Genomic DNA, 20,864 nt, shown 5'->3' on the forward strand with positions numbered 1-20,864 from the left:
GCTTACCTTCGGTTCCTGTGAACGCGCGCGCCTGAGTCCGCGCGTTCACAGGAAATCTCGCGTCTCGCAAGATGACGCACGGATGAGTCCAGGAGGAATAAATCGACCGCCGCCAGGACGCATCCGTGCGTTAGGCGGTCGGAAAGGAGTTAAGCTGGGCCTGTTGACGTGACAGACGTGTTTACCAAGACTGCCTGTAGTCGTGACAGGACTTTATGCCGAGTCTCTGGACGTGACAGACGCTTGATCATAACTGCCTGTAGTCGTGACAGTTTTTTTTTTCGAATGCCTGTAGTCATGACTGGATTTTATGCCAAATCTGTGGACGTGACAGACACGTTTGGAATGCCCGTAGTCGTGACAGGACTTATGTTAGTCTGAGGTCGTGACAGACTATTTTTTATTTTTTTTCCCCCGGGATAGTTAGTGGGCACCCTTTCACCACTGGCCTCAAAGTAATGGATGTCTGACTGCTTGTAGGGCTAAGTCCGGCATTGATACCTACCTTATCTGTCCGTGTATTTGCCTGTGGTGCCACGGAACGTGACACGAACTGCGGAAACATAAATTTTTGAACATAAATTTTATATATATATTTTTTATTTTTTTTGCGACCCCTCCCCCTGTTATTGGCAACTCACGCCACGTGGGGGTGGATGTCAGCCCCCTGTGGACACCATCGGCTGCCATGCACGACCAGCAGACTGCGTCCGCACCCCGCAGCATAGAACCAGTAGTCGGCGGGCATGGAAGCCCTCCGGCCCCCCGAAGTGTCCGGCACAGTGCCGACACCAGTTCCCTGTCCTGTACCCAGCCTGCCTGAACAAGTGTAGCTGGAGACAGGAAGCAGGCCGGTAGAATTGCGCCCCTGCCTGTTGCCTCAGAGCGGCCGGGGACTGCTAACAAGCCTGCACTCCTCAAACACCGCCGCCCGTGGATCGGACCGAAGCCGTGCCTGCTGGCTTCCCCTCCCCTTGTTCGGCGCCCCGCAACCCCGCAGACCCCGGTGGGTCTTGTGCCACAGCCCCCGTCTTACTTGAAGGCGCGACGACGCGATCAGACCTCACGATGCCCGACCTGTGGACCGAATAACCCGGAAGTGCTGGACTGCCTCCTGACCCCAGAACTGCCGGCGATCGTGCAGCAGGTAACGGCTGCCGCCTTTTAACCCTGTGTGGCCCCGCCTCCCCCAGCACAAATACAGCAATGTTAACCATTGCTTAACACTTATCGGAAGAGCAGTATCAGAGCGGTGTGCTGATTGCCCTAGTAAGAATACTGAGTAACCACAATGTAGCAATGAAAAGAAATGAGTATAACACATGATGTAAGAACAAGTGGGTGAATTCAGCTCTGGATGTGAGTGGTGCCTAAAAACATGGTATGGGCACAGCTCTGAGTATGAGTATGAGGAGCATGGTATAAGCAGCCGTATGAATGCAATCTGAAAGGGAGCAGAGTATTAATGTAATGCAACAGCGGACGCATGAACGCAGCTCTAGTAGTGAATGGCGTATAGGACAAAATGTAAATGCAGACACTTCTCTCCATTCTCCACTCTGAGGGGAAAGTGAGACAGCAGCGAACATGGAGAAGTGAAGAGATGCAGACAGCCTGCGAGTCTGCACTGTCTCTTGTCTGTGAGACAGAGGGAGGTCAGGGAACCCTTGAAGCTGCTGCTGTCTGGATTCAGCCAACAGCTTTAATGCTTAGTTAATGGTATTTACTGGCTCATTAGGCAGTTTGTTTGCCTCCATAGACTCACTGACACCTACTCTACCCCTGCTCCACATATCCCATCATTCTCTTATCTCACTCATCCTCACCAAGCCCCTGCTGTTTCCTTTCCAGCCTCATTAATCCAGAGCTCCTGTTCCACCCCTCCTATCTGCTTGCTGCTGCCCTGCACAGACCTTCTGCTACCTACTTCTTGTATTAATCCCCCTCAGACCCCTTCCCAACTACTTGCTGTGTGCACCCCTCTTATCAATCCAGGGTCCTGGTCACTTGTCTCACTGCCTTTTATTATGATAGTGTCTAAACCGCATGTACCATAAGGACTTTATAACGTTACATGGTCACGTGACTGACCCCTACCCTGAACTATACCCACATACCCTGCATTGTGCCCCCTTACCATATCCTGTACAGTGCCCCTAGTCATACCCTGCACTGTGCCATCTTATACTCTATATTGTGTCCCCTTATACCATTTTATCCAGTCACTGTATGGCGGCATTACCCAGTTACTATATAGAAGAAGTGTTACCCAGTCACTGTATGGTGGTGGTAACTGGTTACTGTATGGTGGCATTATCCAGTCACTGTATGGCAGCGTTATCCAAACACTGTATGGTGGTTTTATTTAGTCGCTGTATGGCGGCATTACCCAGTTACTATATAGAAGAAGTGTTACCCAGTCACTGTATGGTCGTGGTAACTGGTTACTGTATGGTGGCATTATCCAGTCATTGTATGGCGGCATTATCCAGCCACTGTATGGTGGTGTTATCCAATCAGTGTATGCTGGTGTTACACAGCCACTGTATGGTGGTGTTATCCATTCACTGTATGGTGGTGTTATCCATTGACTGTAAGGACAATAGGCTTATCCTTACTGAAAAGTGAAACCAAGCTGGCATCATACAATACTTCCTGAGCAGAAGCAGCAGAAAAAGAAAGAGGCAGGTTCAGAACAGGTAAGAACACAGTGCTTGTTCCTGGGCCATGCCAACTAAGTGTGGTGTCAAAGGGGGGGGGGGGCGGAGCTAGCGCCAGACGGAGATGGCCGCATAGTTCCCAGCTCTGCAAGGAGGTTCGTTAATAACACCAGCTATCACTAGCATAATCGGGCGAAAATGGTGAAAATCAGTATCCCTAAAAGCCAGATTCCACCAGGGGATATGGAGAAATTCCTCAAGAAAGCAGCTGCAACGGTCGCAGCAAAGGAAGCTAAGATGGCGCCGACGCCACAACCTAAACCACAGAAGCGGGCACCAGCCCTCTCTGAGGAAGAAAGCGACGCCGAAGATACTCAGGTCAGCACTGATCTACCCCTGACCAGGAAATATCTTGACCGAGCCTTGAGCAGAGTTATGGAACCAATACTCACGGAACTCTCGGCGTTCAGACAAGATATAAGGCACATCGGGGAGAGAGTCGAGACCCTAGAGTCACACCAGGCGGCGTCCCTAAATCATCAATCCGCAGTGTCGGTCTCCCTTCGCCGATGCACAGCTCACCTGAATGATCTCCATAATGCGATTGAAGATCAGGAAAACAGAGGGCGCCGGAACAACTTAAGGTTCCGTGGGATTCCAGAAACGGTATCACCAGAGGATATATCAACAGCTATCCTTGCCGTCTGCGGCTCGCTGCTAGGACCCGATTTTCCGCAAGAGGTGAATATTGAACGGGCACATAGAGCCCTTCGCCCTAAACCCAAGCCCTCTGAGCCACCCAGAGATATTATCGTCAAGTTTCTAAATTTCCCAGTTAAATCCACCATATTAGAAGCTGCACGCAACCACGCTGATCTGTCCTATGAGGATTCTAAACTGTAAATTTACCAGGATTTAGCCCCATCCACCCTGAAGAAACGCAGAGCGCTCAAGCCATTGACCGATTGGCTCCGGTCCAACAAGGTTCTGTACCGCTGGTCCTAACCTTTCGGACTAGCATTCTCCTATGCTGGGAAAAAGGTCCTCATTTCTACTTATGCAGACCTACAACCTATTTTTGATCTCCTGAAAGTTGATCCTATGCCAATTGAAAACTGGGAACTCTACCAAGACTTAGGCGATCTCCCAGAAATCCCTAAAGTGGTCCCCTTTGAAGTTTTGCGCACCCTGAAATCTTCCAGATACAAGAAAAGAGGACTACAGCTTACCCCTAGAAGCCTCTCTCAAGATCACTAATTTATCCAGCACTAATACCTGTCTATAATGGTTGAGTTCTCTCTTTTTCTTATCACCTTTACAGGTCCCAGGCTGTCTGTAATGTCATTTAGCTTAATTTAGCTTAATTTGGGACATGTTGTCAATATATATGTGCATGCTAAACCTTTAAGTTTAACTCACCTTCGCTGATGACTCAATAGCCACATTTGTGGTGTTATATAACCTCCTTATTTGGTCACTAGACCTTACTTCCCCCATATGTACGAGCTATATTTAATTATGCTCACTCTTTTTCTGTTTGTTTCTTTACGTTTTGTTCAATGTTCTCACCCTGTCTTTTTTCCAAGGTATGAGACACTCTCCCTAACTGCATGCGAGCCTCGAAGCAATATGGTACTGTTATTTCTCGCAGAGACAGAAATTCACGATACCCTCATTCTCTCCTGGAGGAAACAACACCGGCTTATAGGTAACTCCACCTACACTTCACCCAATGACTGACCTACATATTGCATCTTTTAATGTTAAGGGCTTTCACTCCCCTTCCAAAAGGAGTCAGGTCTTTACCATTCTAAAGAAAGCCAGAGTCGAAGTGGTGTTCCTCCAGGAGACACATTACCGCTTCAATCAATACCCCAACATGCAATTTTCTTACTTCTCCAACTGGTACCACTGTGGAGGCAACTCGTCCACTTCATGCGGGGTCAGTATAGGCTTCCAAAGGAAGATCCCATTCAAACTCATTGACCAGGTATTAGACCCAAATGGAAGATATGTATTGATAAAGGGCTCCATAGGCCAACAAATATACAAGTTTATAAATATATATGTCCCAAACTCTAACCAGTCCCACTGGATAGCTGATATGGTCCCTATTATTAAACCCTTTAAAGAGGGAATTGTGATAATGGGAGGGGATTTAAATGTTGCCCTCTTCCCACAATTAGACGTCTCCTCAAACAAGTCGTCCCACTCTAGCAAATCTCTCAAAACTATCAGGAACAATCTCTGGAAGTTGCATATGGTAGACACTTGGCGTTCCCACTATCCCAGTGCCCGAGATTACACCTACTACTCAGCAGTCCACGGTACATACCATCGCCTGGATTATTTGTTCTTATCTAAGGAACACTTCCACTTATGTAATAATGCCTCGATAGGCTCCATGCACTTGTCGGACCACTCCCCTATATTCATTCAAATATCAGCCCCCACAAAAAAAAACCCTAGCTTCAATTGGCGACTGAACGAGACCCTTCTAGGTTCTCAAGACTCAATAGAACAAATATCCAAACATATCTCAGAATACTTTTCCCTAAATAAATCACCAGACATCTCTACTAACACTCTCTGGGATGCCCACAAACCGGTCATTAGGGGTCACTTTATCAGTATCGGGTCACACCAAAAAAGATTACAAGAGAAAGTTATGAATGAAGTTCTAGAAAAAATACAGAGCCTAGAATCTTGCCATAAAACAACACCATCTGATCCCCTTTTAAAGGAACTTTCGGAATATAGAGCAAAACTCAAATCTCTCCTCTCAACTAAAGCTGCAAAGTATTACATGAGTATTCAGCATAAGTACTTCGCTCACGGTGATAAAGCCACTAAATTCGTAATGAGTAGGATTAAGGGGAGGAGGTCTGCAAATTACGTTCACCAGCTATCCACGCCTAGCGGTGATTCAATTTTCTCAGCTACCCAGATTGCCGCACAATTTCGAGCCTTCTATAACAACCTCTACAACCTCCACTCTCCTGAGTCCCCAGACAAGAGAACCTCTGTCATAGAAAGTTTTTTAGATTCTGCTAAGATCCCCTCTCTTTCTTCTGATCAGAAACTTACTTTAGAGGCCCCTTTCACTATAACAGAACTTAAAAATGCAATGCTACAAATGCCTGTAGGTAAGAGCCCTGGCCCAGATGGCTTCCCACTTTCATACTATAAAACTTTCCAAGATCTCCTACTCCCCCACTTTCTTGACGTATGTAACCAGACACTACTCGGCTGTCCTCTTTTTAGAGACATGCCTGTTGCGCACATTTCACTTATACCAAAAGAAGGGAAAGACTCTAAACAGTGCTCCAGTTACAGGCCCATTTCCCTCCTAAAAATAGACCTCAAACTCCTGGCTAAAATGTTGGCCAATAGACTAGCTGTCCTTCTTCCTTACCTCGTACATGGGGATCAGGTTGGCTTTATCCGTGCCAGAGAAGGTAAGGATAATACTGCTAGAGTGATCAATACTCTCTGTCATGCTAAGAGACTTTCTTCTCCTTTGCTTCTCCTGAGTACAGATGCGGAGAAAGCATTTGACAGGGTGAATTGGCAATACCTAAAATACACCCTATGGAGATTCGACCTTCCTGATCCCTATGTGCTAGCAACCTTCGCCATGTATGAACAGGCGACAGCTAGGGTGCAAGTTAATGGAAATCTATCTGTCCCGTTCCTGATAAGTAATGTAGCTGCATTTGCGGACGATGTCCTAATGATGACGATTAATCCTAAAGTCTCCATGCCACGTATCCAGAATCACCTGAACTACTTTAGCTTAGCCTCAGACTTTAAATTTAATGCCACCAGATCCCTGGTGCTTTGCGTGGGAATTCCCCAGTCTCTAAAAAACCAACTGATGGTAGACTCACCATTTAACTGGACCTCCACTACAATCACGTACCTAGGGGTGAAAATAAGTCCCAATATACACGACCTTTTCTCTCTAAATTACATCCCTCTCAGAACATCTATTTTTGATGCTATTGACAAATTAGCGCAATCAAATCCAACCTTATCATGGTTTGGCCGTAAAAATCTCTGGGCTTCACTAATCCTTCCTCGCCTTACATACCTACAACAGGTATTACCTATCTCGGTCCCCAAACATTACTATGACCTTATCATTAAAAAATTTAGATCCTTTATCTGGAAAGGCAAGAAGGCGAGATTGTCGTTTTCCCTACTTACTAAACCAAAACAAGCAGGGGGGATTGGTTTGCCAAACCCAGAGCTTTATGGCAAGGCTATCCTCCTCACCAGAGCGGTGGCTTGGCTTCTCACTTCTAAACCTTCCATCACAGTGGAAACTGAGATAGACATATTAAAGAAGCCCCCCAGGGCAATGCTCTTGGGCTCCCAAATGGTCTTTCCAGGTCATTTTTCTCATTACCCAATAATAAAAGCTACCTTAGAGGCTTGGAAATGGTTTTCATCCTCACACATGTCTATCCCATTCCCCTCCCCTCTCTTAACAGTGAAAGATATAATTGATACAGCCCCTCCCCTTATAAAATCCTCAACCTCCCAAGGGCTCAGGTCCTCCCCATCATATATTAACTCATTGGCCTTACCCTCAGGTGACTGGATGGATACTCGAACAGCAAACACTCTATAACATATATTAGAGCGTATTTGAAACAACATATTAGAATAGGGGACACGTCCTCTAGTTTGGTTCGAATCGCTTATATCTCTCCATTCCACGCCTAGGAAACTTATTTCACAGATATATGGCAAGTTGCGACTACCACCTATGCTAGCCAAACCGCCTTTCGTCAGGAGTTGGGAGGGAGATCTCAACATAGTTGTCCCGTTTCATATCATACCCAGACTCCTAAACTCTCCCCATGGGATCTCCCGTTGTGTCCGAATTCAGGAAAACAGCTACAAGTTTCTTACTAGATGGTATAACACGCCTGATAAGACATCACTATACTCTGAAACTGCTTCGGACGTCTGCTGGAGGTGCCGCGGGGAGAAAGGGACTTTCTTTCATATTTGGTGGACTTGCCCCCTCATTTTTGAATGGTGGAGAGAGATTTTTACTCAATCTAATAAGATTTGTGAGACCTCTATATCAATGTCTCCACAACTTGCTCTTTTATCCATCACTCTGGACGAGCGTGAAGTGAAGCCTCCATGGGTCTTTGCTCAAATGCTGATAGCGGCTCGCCTTTTGCTCCCCAAATACTGGCTTCAAACCCAGGTTCCGACTCTGGAAGAGTGGTTTAAAAAAATAGACCAGGTCTATAGATTTGAGGAATTATCTTCTTGGGAAATGCTTTCTCATGGGACCTTTCTTAAAAAATGGTTCAATTGGTCAAGGTTTAGATTCCCCCAAAGTAAGCGGGACCCACAGCTACCTTCAACTGTCCCATAAGTCTGAGGTATAATCCCCCTTCGAGTGCTCTATCTTTCATCAACTTTCTTCCTTGGCTACTCATAGAGAGAGGAGAGGACCTTGAACCCCAATTCTTTATACTCAGAGTGGCATTCATACATACTTTTCTCCAACTCTGCAACTTGGCTAGGGGCTTACCTTGACTTTTGCTCATGTATTGGCCCATTATTTCCCTTAAAGATGCCTGTTTATGTACCACTAACACAAACTCATGTCTCTTCTTAACCTGAACTCAATCTAATTACTCATGCAATGCTTTAACCGTACTTATGTGAATGTCAAACTCAAACTGTATTTTAGCTCATTCGCTATATATATTTGTAATTGATATCATTCAGGCCTGCGTGCCTATACCTTGGTCCCCTGTTAACCTTTGTTTATTGTTGGAAAAACCCAATAAAATATAAATATAAAAAAATATAAAAATTAAAAAAAAGTGTGGTGTCAAAGGAACCCACCTACTCCTGGCTGTGGGTGTCTAATGTCAGTTGAGATTATGTTAAAGACTGAGTCAAGTATTTAACAGCTGGGTGACAGTGATAGTTCTGGCCTGTTGATGAGGCCAGAACTATACGTCATGTATAGCTTCGATCACCGCCGCCCGGCGGGCGGTGATCGGAACCCGGTGCCTGCTCAAATCATTGAACAGGCACCTTGGCTAGATGCGCCGGGGGGTCCTGTGACCCCCCATGTCGGCGATCGCAGCAAACCGCAGGTCAATTCAGACCTGCGGTTTGCTGCGTTTACGGGTTATTCGGGTCTCTGAGGACCCGATAACCCAGAACAGGATGGTGATCGGTGGTGTGATTTTACCCAACCAATCACCATCCTGCGATCCTGAGAGGTGATGTGACATCACCTCTCAGGATCGCCTCTGATTGGTAGGTGGGCGGGCGGCGGGAGATTCAAATGTTGCCAGCGCTCCTCTCTCCTCCACTCCGGGACACAAAAGGAGGAGGAGAGGAGCGCTGGCAACATTTGCACGTTGGTGGGATCTGAGCCAGCATCACCCCATCTGTGCCCCAGCACCCATCCTTGCCCCCCCAGGACCCGATCTGTGCCCCAGCACCCCCCATCTGATCAGCAGGTAATTAGGGAAAGTCTAGGGAAAAGTTGGGATAGGCACGGATAATAAAGGGAAAGTTAGTGTGAAAAAAAGTTTTATTGCATCACCCTAAGTAGGGTGTCTGTGGTCCACAGCACAGCTGTGTGACCCTAGACCCCCCAGAGGTGCTGCCGCTTGCCCCCCCTGCCCCCCCCAGGGCATTTTTATTTTTTGTGCGTACGCTGACTGTGGCTGGCCCTCTTAGCGTCCGGCCACTGTTAGCACATCGCACACCCCACCGCTGATCAACTTCGGACGGTTGATCAGTGGTTTTGAATTTTTTTTCAACTTTTTTTTCAACTTTTTCAGTTAGTCTTTTTTTTTGTTAGTTTTAGGGATAAGTCCGCGAACACCCGTGCGCCCACACACACGCACACCAAATAAAGATTTACACGCACGCACATACACACGCAGACACACACTCCCCTATGGCTCGCCGGAGGTTCTCGGCCGAGGAGGCATACGCCCAGCTTGCCTCCGAGTCCGAGAGTCGCAGTGAGGATGACCCCACTTTCCTGTTGTCATCCGCGTCCTCATCATCTAGCGATGATGATGAGCCCCCAAGGTGGTGGAGACGCCGCCAGGCGGAGCAAGGGGACCGCCATGTTAGGGACCCTGTGGCCCACCCTAGTATGAGCAGCTCTGGAGCGGGTACTAGTTTTCCGGCCCACCAGTTAAATCCACTGGAGCCCCCAGCTGGTGAACTTGTCTGGTATACCCCAGAGCGATTTAAGCCCGTGATTCCTGATTTTGTAGGCCAACCAGGAATCCAGATTTCCACAGTGGGCTTCACTGAATATGATTTTTTTTGTCATTTTTTCAGTGACCTACTGGTAAATCTAATGGTGGAGCAGACGAACCTGTACACCCAACAGTTCGTTGCTCAACACCCGGGCTCCTTTTTGGCTAGGCCCGATGGCTGGACGCCGGTCAGTGCAGCCGAGATGATGACATTTTGGGGCCTCGTGCTGCATATGGGCATAGTCAAGAAACCTAGTTTCAGGCATTACTGGAGTGGGGATGTCCTCTATCAGACCCCACTTTACAGTACGGCCATGACATGCTCCCGGTTTGAGGCCATCCGGAGCTCACAAGGGGCTCACAAGTGGCCTCGAATGCATCCGTACTGCCCTAATGCATTCTGAGTGGATGCGGATCCGCTCAGAATGCATCAGTCTGGCAGCGTTCAGCCTCCGCTCCGCTCAGCAAGCGGACACCTGAACGCTGCTTGCAGCGTTCTGGTGTCCGCCTGGCCGTGCGGAGGCAAACGGATCCGTCCAGACTTACAATGTAAGTCAATGGGGACGGATCCGTTTGAATTTGACACTATATGGCTCAATTTTCAAACTTTCAATGTAAAGTCTGGACGGATCCGTCTGAAGCTACTTTCACACTTAGAATTTTTCTACAATATAATGCAGACGGATCCGTTCTGAACGGATCCCAAGTCTGCATTATATGAGCGGATCCGTCTGGGCAGACCCCAGACGGATCTGCTCTGAACGCTAGAGTGAAAGTAGCCTAACACGTTCCAAATTTTTTTTTTTAACGGTGCCAAAACAGCTATTTTTGCCACTTTTCCATTTCAATCAATTTTTTACGGTAACAAAGCAAGGGTTTACAACCAAACAAAACTTAATATTTATTACCCTGATACTGCAGATTACAGAAACGCCACATTTGTGGTCGTAAACTGCTGTATCACTAAAAGGCAGGGCGCAAAAGGAAAGGACCCATATGGTTTCTGGAAGGCCAATTTTGTTGGCCTTTTTTATTGACACCATGTCCCTTTTGAAACCCCCCTGATGCACCCCTAGAGTAAAAACTCCCTAAAAGTGACCCCATCTAAGAAACTACACCCCTCAAGGTATTCAAAACTGATTTTACAAACTTTATTAACCCTTTAGGTGTTCCTCAACAGTTAATGGCAAATGGAGATGAAATTTCAGAATTTAAATTTTTGGTAACCTTGCCTCACAAAAATATAATATTGAGCAACCAAAAATCATATGTACCCTAAAAATAGTCCACCTTATCCCGTAGTTTCCAAAATGGGGTCACTTTTAGGGAGTTTCTACTCCAGGGGTGCATCAGGGGGGTTGAAACAGGACACTGTGTAAATAAACCGGTCCATAAAAATCAGCCCTCCAAAAACCACACGGCGCTCCTTTCCCTCCACGCCCCGCCGTGTGGCCGCACAGTAGTGTACGACCACATATGGGGTGTTTCTGTAAACGGCAGAGTCAGGGCAATAAAGATACAGTCTTGTTTGGCTGTTAACCCTTGCTTTGTTAGTGGAAAAAATGGGTTAAAATGGAAAATTTGGCAAAAAAATGAAATTCTCAAATTTCATCCCCATTTGCCAATAACTCTTGTGCAACACCTAAAGGGTTAACGACGTTTGTAAAATCAGTTTTGAATACCTTGAGGGGTGTAGTTTCTAGAATGGGGTTCTTTCTATTATGTAAGCCTCGTAAAGTGACTTCAGACTTGAACTGATCCCTAAAAATTGGGTTTTTGAAAATTTCTGAAAAATTTCAAGATTTGCTTCTAAACTTCTAAGCCTTGTGACATCCCCAAAAAAATATATCATTCCCAAACTGATCCAAACATGAAGTAGAAATATGGGGAATGTAAAGTAATAACTATTTTTGGAGTTATTACTATGTATTATAGAAGTAGAGAAATGGAAACTTGGAAATTTGCAATTTTTTACAAATATTTGCTAATATTGGTATTTAATAAATAAAAATGAATTATTTTTTACTTAATTTTACCAGTGTCATGAAGTACAATATGTGACGAAAAATCAATCTCAGAATGGCTTGGATAAGTCAAAGCGTTTTAAAGTTATCACCACTTAAAGTGACACTGGTCAGATTTGCAAAAAATGGCCTGGTCCTTAAGGTGAAATAAGGATGTGTCCCAAAGGGGTTAAACAAGGTGAGCACCCCAATAACTGTTAAAATAGACAACTTAGTCACCCCAATTTGAGATTCAAGGCCTAATGGAATTGCTTATTTAACAAAGTGAGCTCTCCAATAGTGGTTCAATTACAGAGCTTATTCACCCCATTTTTTATTTTTATTTGGGTGAATAAGCTGGGTAATTGAACAAGGTCTAATGGAATTACTTATCTATAAAACAAGGTGGACAGCCCAATATCAGTTAAATTGCACTACCTATTCACACCAGTTTGAGAATCAAGGCGTAATAGATCTGCTCATCTTTTAATCAAAGGGGGCATCTCAATGACAGTTAACTTACACTACTTATTCACCCCAATATAAGAATCAAGGTGTGATAGATCTGATCATCTATTCAACATGGTGTCACGACCATGGTCATGGTCGTGACTCCTGGACCCGCATGCAGTTGCCCGCGGTCTGGTCTTATTGTCAACCACATGGTGAGGGCTGCTAGTATGTTGCCTCACGTGTGGTTGCCGCTGGCAACATGATAGTATTGGCAGTATAGCAGCCTGAGCTGTTGCTAGGCAGCTTGCTATCAAGTGCATGCGGTTGCACCTGGCAACCTGTCTTTGTAGGTGTGCCTTTTGTGTGTATGGTGTGTGTTTTTGACACTTTCCTTCACTTGCTGTTGCCCGTCGCAACGTGTGGTGTTGTGTGCACGTGGTGGCAATGTCTCGACCTTCTGGCTGTTTCCCAGGACATGGTTGCCTCGCATGCCGTTGCCGGCGGTAACAAGTGGAGTGTGATAGTTGTTTTGTACACTTCCCCTTTAAGTGGCTTCTATCCCTTGCCTGGTGTTGGAAGGGTTAATTCCCTTTTATAGTGTGTGAACACTGGGTGTGGCTACTTGGGCTATTTAGCCCCTGCTGGATGCCTGAATCTGAGGGGTACTTCAGTCATGTGTTATGCTGGAGTCATCCTCCTGCTCTTATATACTATCTGTCCAGTGAGGGCCACCCTTGTGGTCATAAACTATATGTCTGATGTTAGAAGATGTTTCTATGGTCTGTTTATTGCAGCTATGGATGTCCTTGTTACCTGTGTGATATGTGTTGGGTGCTGTGTCCCTTAGTGTTGTGTGGACATCAGTAGTCATGCACGGGTTCCAGTCAACGTGTCTGTGGCAGGTAGGTTTGGAACTGCTTTAGTTCACCTGCCATATCCATATATTGTATTTGTCCCCCTTCCCTTGCAGCTTGGCCAGTGAGAATCCTGTTCATCCGCATCTAGGAGGAACAGGTCATCTTACCCTGCTCCTAGTCCAGGGCTACCCTGAGGGCTAGTAGGGACCCTAGGTTCCGTAGTTTGAGCCCTCCTACCATCAGGGTTGGCTCATACAGCTAGGAGTCAGGGTCAGAATTAGGGATGTGATAGGAGGTGACCCGCTTCCTGATTCCTGTCCTGGCCTAGAAGAGACCATTATCTTCTGGCATCGCACGGCTGAGGGTTTCCCCCATCCACAGCTGTGACACATGGGGAACATACCAATAACAGTTAAATTACACTACTCATTCTCCCCAATTTGCGAATCAAGGCCTAATGGAATTGCTTACCTATTTAACAAGGTGGGTACCCCAATAAAAGTTAAATTACACAGCTTATTCACCCCAATTTAAGAAGCAAGGTGTAATGGAATTACTTATCTATAAAACAAGGTGGACACCCCAATATCAGTTAAATGACACTACACATCACACCAATTTCAGAATCAAGGTCTAAGAGCTTCATATCTATTAAATAAGGTGGGCACCCCAATAATGAGGAGATAGAAGATCAACTGTATGTGCAAATGGAGCGGGCGGCTCAGGCTGGCACAGAAGTGATACTGGGAGATTTTAACTATCCAAACATAGATTGGGAACATGGTTCTGTCTCTGCTGCAAAGCCGAGAAAATTCCTCAGCTTTTAGCAGGATAATTTTATGGGCCAGTTTGTAGAAGATCCTACTAGAGGCGATGCTCTTCTAGATCTAGTAATTTCTAATAATGCAGAGCTTGTAAGAAATGTCACTGTCCATAAAAACTTTGGTAACAGTGACCACAATAAAATTATATTTAGAGATGTTCTGAATAGTTCGCAGGCGAATAGATCCCGGCGAACATAGCTTGTTCGCGTTCGCCGCGGCGGGCTAACATATGCGATGTTCGGTCCGCCCCTTATTCGTCATCATTTTTTTTTTTTTCCTGTGTAATCTAATTGCAGTTGCCTGCCTGCCAGCGTGTGTGTCAGGCTCACAGCGTATACCGTGCCCACTTGCCCAGTACAACCACTCATATCTGGTGTCACAATAGCTTGCATTTAAAAAATAAAAAATAAAAATTTGACTGTGAAATAATATCAGTCAGTTTCCTTCACACGTGTGCGTTTCAGGGCCTGCCAGTGCACAGTGTCACACCAGTGCAACTCATATCTGGTGTAACAGTGGTGCACATTTAAAAAAAAAAATAATTTTGACTGTAATAGATTGAATAGCAGTTAGTTGTCTGCAAGCGTGTGTGTCAGGCCTACAGCGTCTACTCTGCCAACTTCTGCCAGTGCACAGTGCCACTCATATCTGGTGTCACAGTAGCTTGCACGCATAGTACAATTTAACTAATCTAAAAAAAAATGACAGGCAGAGGCAGGCCATCCCGCAGGGGCCGTCGTGGTCGTGGTGCTGTGATTCCCTTTGGCCCTAGAATAATGCCCAGTGTTCAGAGGCCACGTACCCTGAACTCGAAAAGTTCTGAGGACATAGTTGACTGGCTAACACAGGACACCCAATCTTCTACATATTCCGCTCGGAACCTTGATGCACCATCCTCCTCCAGCTTAGCTTCGGGTACCTCTCAAGTTACCACTCGCCCGCCTGCCGCCACCACCAAATCTAGCACCACAGCCGCTTCACTTGGTCTGTCAGAGGAGTTATTTACACATCAGTTGGAAGAAATGAGTGATGCACAGCCATTATTGCCCGAGGATGTAGATAACAGGGATATGTCTCAGTCAGGCAGCATTACACACATGGATGTACGGTGTGATGATGATGATGTTGTACCCACTGCTGCTTCCTTTGCTGAGTTGTCAGATATAAGTGAAGCGGTTGATGATGACGATGTGTCCTTGGATGTCACGTGGGTGCCCGCTAGAAGAGAAGAACAGGGGGAAAGTTCAGATGGGGAGACAGAGAGGAGGAGAGGAGTTGGAAGCAGGGGTAGGTCGTTGCAAGGAGCTAGTGGCACAGTCAGACAGCATGCATCGGCACCCGGGGTCAGCCAGACAGCACGCCAATCAACCCATGCTGTTGCCACCACCAGAATGCCGTCATTGCAGAGCTCAGCAGTGTGGCATTTTTTTTGTGTGTCTGCCTCTGACAACAGCGATGCCATTTGCAACCTGTGCCAAAAGAAACTGAGTCGTGGGAAGTCCAACACCCACCTAGGTACAATTGCTTTGCGAAGGCACATGATCGCACATCACAAACGCCTATGGGATCAACACATGAGTACAAGCAGCACACAAACTCAAAATCGCCATCCTCCTCCTGGTCCAGAATCTTCAGCCATGTCAACCACTGCTGTCCTCCTTGCCCCCTCAACCATCCACCATTCCGTCTCTCGCCTTGAGCAGTTCCTGCTCATCTGCCCACAGTCAGGTGTCTGTCAAGGACATGTTTGAGCGTAAGAAGCCAATGTCACAAAGTCACCCCCTTGCCCGGCGTCTGACAGCTGGCATGTCTGAACTCTTAGCCCGCCAGCTTTTACCATACAAGCTGGTGGAGTCTGAGGCATTCCAAAAATTTGTAGCTATTGGGACACCGCAGTGGAAGGTACCCGGCCGAAATTTCTTTGCACAAAAGGCAATCCCCAACCTGTACTCGATTGTGCAAAAGGAAGTAATGGCATGTCTGGCACACAGTGTTGGGGCAAGTGTCCATCTGACCACTGATACCTGGTCTGCAAAGCACGGTCAGGGCAGGTATATCACCTACACTGCGCATTGGGTAAACCTGCTGACGGCTGCCAAGCATGGAATGCGTGGCTCTGCAGAGGAGTTGGTGACACCGCCACGACTTGCAGGCAGGCCTGCTGCCACCTCCTCTACTCCTCCTACTCCATCCTCTACCATAACCTCCTCGGCTGAGTCCTCTTCTGCTGCTGCGTCTTGCTCCACATCAACGGCACCCCCCCCCCAGCTCCCCAGGGGCTATTCCACATCCCGGATACGGCAGTGTCACGCAGTCTTGGGGTTGACTTGCCTGAAAGCATAATCACACCGGACCAGCACTCCTGTCCGCCCTGAACGCACAGGTGGATCAGTGGCTGACTCCGCACCAACTGGAGATCGTCAAAGTGGTGTGTGACAACGGAAGCAATTTGTTGGCGGCATTGAATTTGGGCAAATTGACACATGTGCCGTGCATGGCACATGTGTGTAATATGATCGTACAACGCTTTGTGCATAAGTACCCAGGCTTACAGGACGTCCTGAAGCAGGCCAGGAAGGTGTTTGGCCATTTCAGGCGTTCCTACACGGCCATGGCGCACTTTTCAGATATCCAGCGGCGAAACAACATGCCAGTGAGGCGCTTGATTTGCGACAGCCCGACACGTTGGAATTCAACACACCTAATGTTCGACCGCCTGCTCCAACAAGAAAAAGCCGTCAATGAGTATTTGTATGACCGGGGTGCTAGGACAGCCTCTGCGGAGCTGGGAATTTTTTTGCCACGTTACTGGACGCTCATGCGCAATGCCTGTAGACTCATGCGTCCCTTTGAGGAGGTGAGAAACCTAGTCAGTCGCACCGAAGGCACCATCAGCGACATCATACCATTTGTTTTCTTCCTGGAGCGTGCCCTGCGAAGAGTGCTGGATCAGGCCGTAGATGAGCGTGAAGAGGAAGAGTTGTGGTCACCATCACCACCAGAAACAGCCTTATCAGCATCGCTTGCTGGACCTGCGGCAACGCTGGAAGAGGATTGTGAGGAAGAGGAGTCAGAGGAGGAATGTGGCTTTGAGGAGGAGGAGGAAGACCAACCACAATAGGCATCCCAGGGTGCTCGTTGTCACCTATCTGGTACCCGTGGTGTTGTACGTGGCTGGGGGGAAGAACATACTGTGGCGAAACCAACCTCGCCACTGGGTTTTGGAGGGGCCTGGCTACTAGCCTCTTGCCCCAGGATTATGGCCCATACTATCTTTGAAGGAGAAGACAGACCGGCCGCACAGCTTAAATCTGTGGAACTGTTTTGGGCAGGAAAGCCATGCTTGCGGCCGGCCAAATGTGACTTCCATGGAATTCGGGAACCCCTGCTCGGATCTGGGTGATTTTAGGATATGTTGTTCACCCAGATCAGAGCTATCCATGGATGTATACATTATGGGGATATGTGGGGTTTTGGGGTGTTTTCTGTGTTTTGGGGAAAAATGTGTGTTTTCTGTCTGTGAGTGATTAAGTTAGCCCATTACGTTTGGTAATTGTATTTTGTTGATTTCGTCTCAGACAATGCCAGTGTGTTAGTTAATTGCGTCTCAGACAATGCTCATTGTATTTTGTTGATTGCGTTACAGACAGAGGGAAGGGGATTTTGTGTACAATTGCTGGGAAGGTTTGAATACTGTAAATGCATGTGATTGGATGTTTTTACAAAACCCTGTGGGTGGTAACCTTGTTGGAAGATGTGTATAAATCAATGCTTGTGTGTTCAAATAAAGAGAGTTCCTGTTTTTATACCTTCATGAAGTTTTGGCTCATGTTTGGGGAATGGGATAACTACACTCTTGAGGATTGCTATATCACAATACACTGTGTGCAGAATTATTAAGCAAATGAGTATTTTGACCACATCATCCTCTTTATGCATGTTGTCTTACTCCAAGCTGTATAGGCTCGAAAGCCTACTACCAATTAAGCATATTAGGTGATGTGCATCTCTGTAATGAGAAGGGGTGTGGTCTAATGACATCAAAACCCTATATTAGGTGTGCATAATTATTAGGCAACTTCCTTTCCTTTGGCAAAATGGGTCAAAAGAAGCACTTGACAGGCTCAGAAAAGTCAAAAATAGTGAGATATCTTGCAGAGGGATGCAGCACTCTTAAAATTGCAAAGCTTCTGAAGCGTGATCATCGAACAATCAAGCGTTTCATTCAAAATAGTCAACAGGGTCGCAAGAAGCGTGTGGAAAAACCAAAGAGCAAAATAACTGCCCATGAACTGAGAAAAGTCAAACGTGCAGCTGCCAAGATGCCACTTGCCACCAGTTTGGCCATATTTCAGAGCTGCAACATCACTGGAGTGCCCAAAAGCACAAGGTGTGCAATACTCAGAGACATGGCCAAGGTAAGAAAGGCTGAAAGACGACCACCACTGAACAAGACACACAAGCTGAAACGTCAAGACTGGGCCAAGAAATATCTCAAGACTGATTTTTCTAAGGTTTTTTGGACTAATGAAATGAGAGTGAGTCTTGATGGGCCAGATGGATGGGCCCGTGGCTGGATTGGTAAAGGGCAGAGAGCTCCAGTCCGACTCAGACGCCAGCAAGGTGGAGGTGGAGTACTGGTTTGGGCTGGTATCATCAAAGATGAGCTTGTGGGGCCTTTTCGGGTTGAGGATGGAGTCAAGCTCAACTCCCAGTCCTACTGCCAGTTTCTGGAAGACACCTTCTTCAAGCAGTGGTACAGGAAGAAGTCTGCATCCTTCAAGAAAAACATGATTTTCATGCAGGACAATGCTCCATCACACGCGTCCAAGTACTCCACAGCGTGGCTGGCAAGAAAGGGTATAAAAGAAGAAAATCTAATGACATGGCCTCCTTGTTCACCTGATCTGAACCCCATTGAGAACCTGTGGTCCATCATCAAATGTGAGATTTACAAGGAGGGAAAACAGTACACCTCTCTGAACAGTGTCTGGGAGGCTGTGGTTGCTGCTGCACGCAATGTTGATGGTGAACAGATCAAAACACTGACAGAATCCATGGATGGCAGGCTTTTGAGTGTCCTTGCAAAGAAAGGTGGCTATATTGGTCACTGATTTGTTTTTGTTTTGTTTTTGAATGTCAGAAATGTATATTTGTGAATGTTGAGATGTTATATTGGTTTCACTGGTAAAAATTAATAATTGAAATGGGTATATATTTGTTTTTTGTTAAGTTGCCTAATAATTATGCACAGTAATAGTCACCTGCACACACAGATATCCCCCTAAAATAGCTAAAACTAAAAACAAACTAAAAACTACTTCCAAAAATATTCAGCTTTGATATTAATGAGTTTTTTGGGTTCTTTGAGAACATGGTTGTTGTTCAATAATAAAATTAATGCCTAATAATTCTGCACTCCCTGTACTCCCCTGAGTATAAGCTCTTGTAAGAGCTTGTTCCTGGTTCCTGTCTCTACATTTAGGAGAGGTTCACCCACTGGAGCCTGGAGCCTTGTCGTAGGTCCAGGGTGGGTAGGAGACGGCGAGACCTCCACCAAGCTTCGGCGGTTCGTGGGGTCTGCAGTGCTGACGGTGTCAAGTGGAGTACTTGGAGTCCTCTGGAAGCACTAGGAGCATCTATCAACTGAGGTACCCGGTCGGGGTGCTAGGCGTTCCTTTACACATACCTTCAGTGAGATCACTGAGGACGAGGAATGGGACATGAGTAGCTCGGCATCCAACCTTGTGCAAATGGTCTTTCATGCTGTCGTGCCTGTTGAGGGACCCTCGTATAAAAAGGCTGAAGGACAATGACCTGTACTGGGTGTCCACGCTACTAGACCCCCGGTATAAGCAGAAAGTGCCTGAAATGTTACCGAATTACCGCAAGTCGGAAAGGATGCAGCAGTTCCAAAATAAATTAAAAAGTATGCTTTACACAGCGAATAAGGGTGATATCACAGCACAACGGGAATCTAACAGGGGAAGAGGTGAAAGTAATCCTCCTCCTCCCACGACCACGCCGGCAAGGACACAACGCTTTACAGACGTGTTGTTGGAGGACATGCGGAGCTTTTTAAGTCCTACGCATAGCCACAGCCCTTCGGGGTCCACCCTCAGAGAACGACTCGACCGACAGGTAGCAGACTACCGCGCCTTAACTGCAGATATCGACACTCTGAGGAGCGATGAACCCCTTGACTACTGGGTGTGCAGGCTTGTCCTGTGGCCTGAGCTATCCCAATTTGCGATAGAACTTCTGGCCTGCCCCGCTTCAAGTGTCCTGTCAGAAAGGACCTTCAGTGCAGCAGGAGGTATTGTCACTGAGAAGAGAAGTCGCCTAGGTCAAAAAAGTCTAGATTATCTCACCTTTATTAAGATGAATGAGGGATGGATCCCGAAGGGACTGACAGTGGGCGATACATTCGACTAAAAAAAGCCTGATGAGATGAGCTGCCTTGGGCTAAAAATGGTCCACACGCTGCTGTATTTTATCTCTGAATGCCGGATGACTTGCGTGACTTATCCGCCACCAACTAGGGTTCAACAAAAATACAAGAAATCCGCAGCACTCTTCAGTTGTATCAAACGTAGTGTAAATTTATTCCATCAAAACAGCAGGATAATGCGACGTTTCGACCGCCCTCGGTCTTTCTCAAGCAATACAGTGGATACATAACATGTGTCTTATATAGTGCCTAGTGAATGGGGTAAACCCTCCCCCCAGGTGAATCAATACATTCTCATTAGTACCAATGCGTCACCATACATATTCATTAGAAAAATAGCTTTCAGGT

The sequence above is a fragment of the Bufo bufo genome, chromosome 6 (genome assembly GCF_905171765.1).
Source record: "Bufo bufo chromosome 6, aBufBuf1.1, whole genome shotgun sequence".
Lineage (NCBI taxonomy): Eukaryota > Metazoa > Chordata > Amphibia > Anura > Bufonidae > Bufo > Bufo bufo.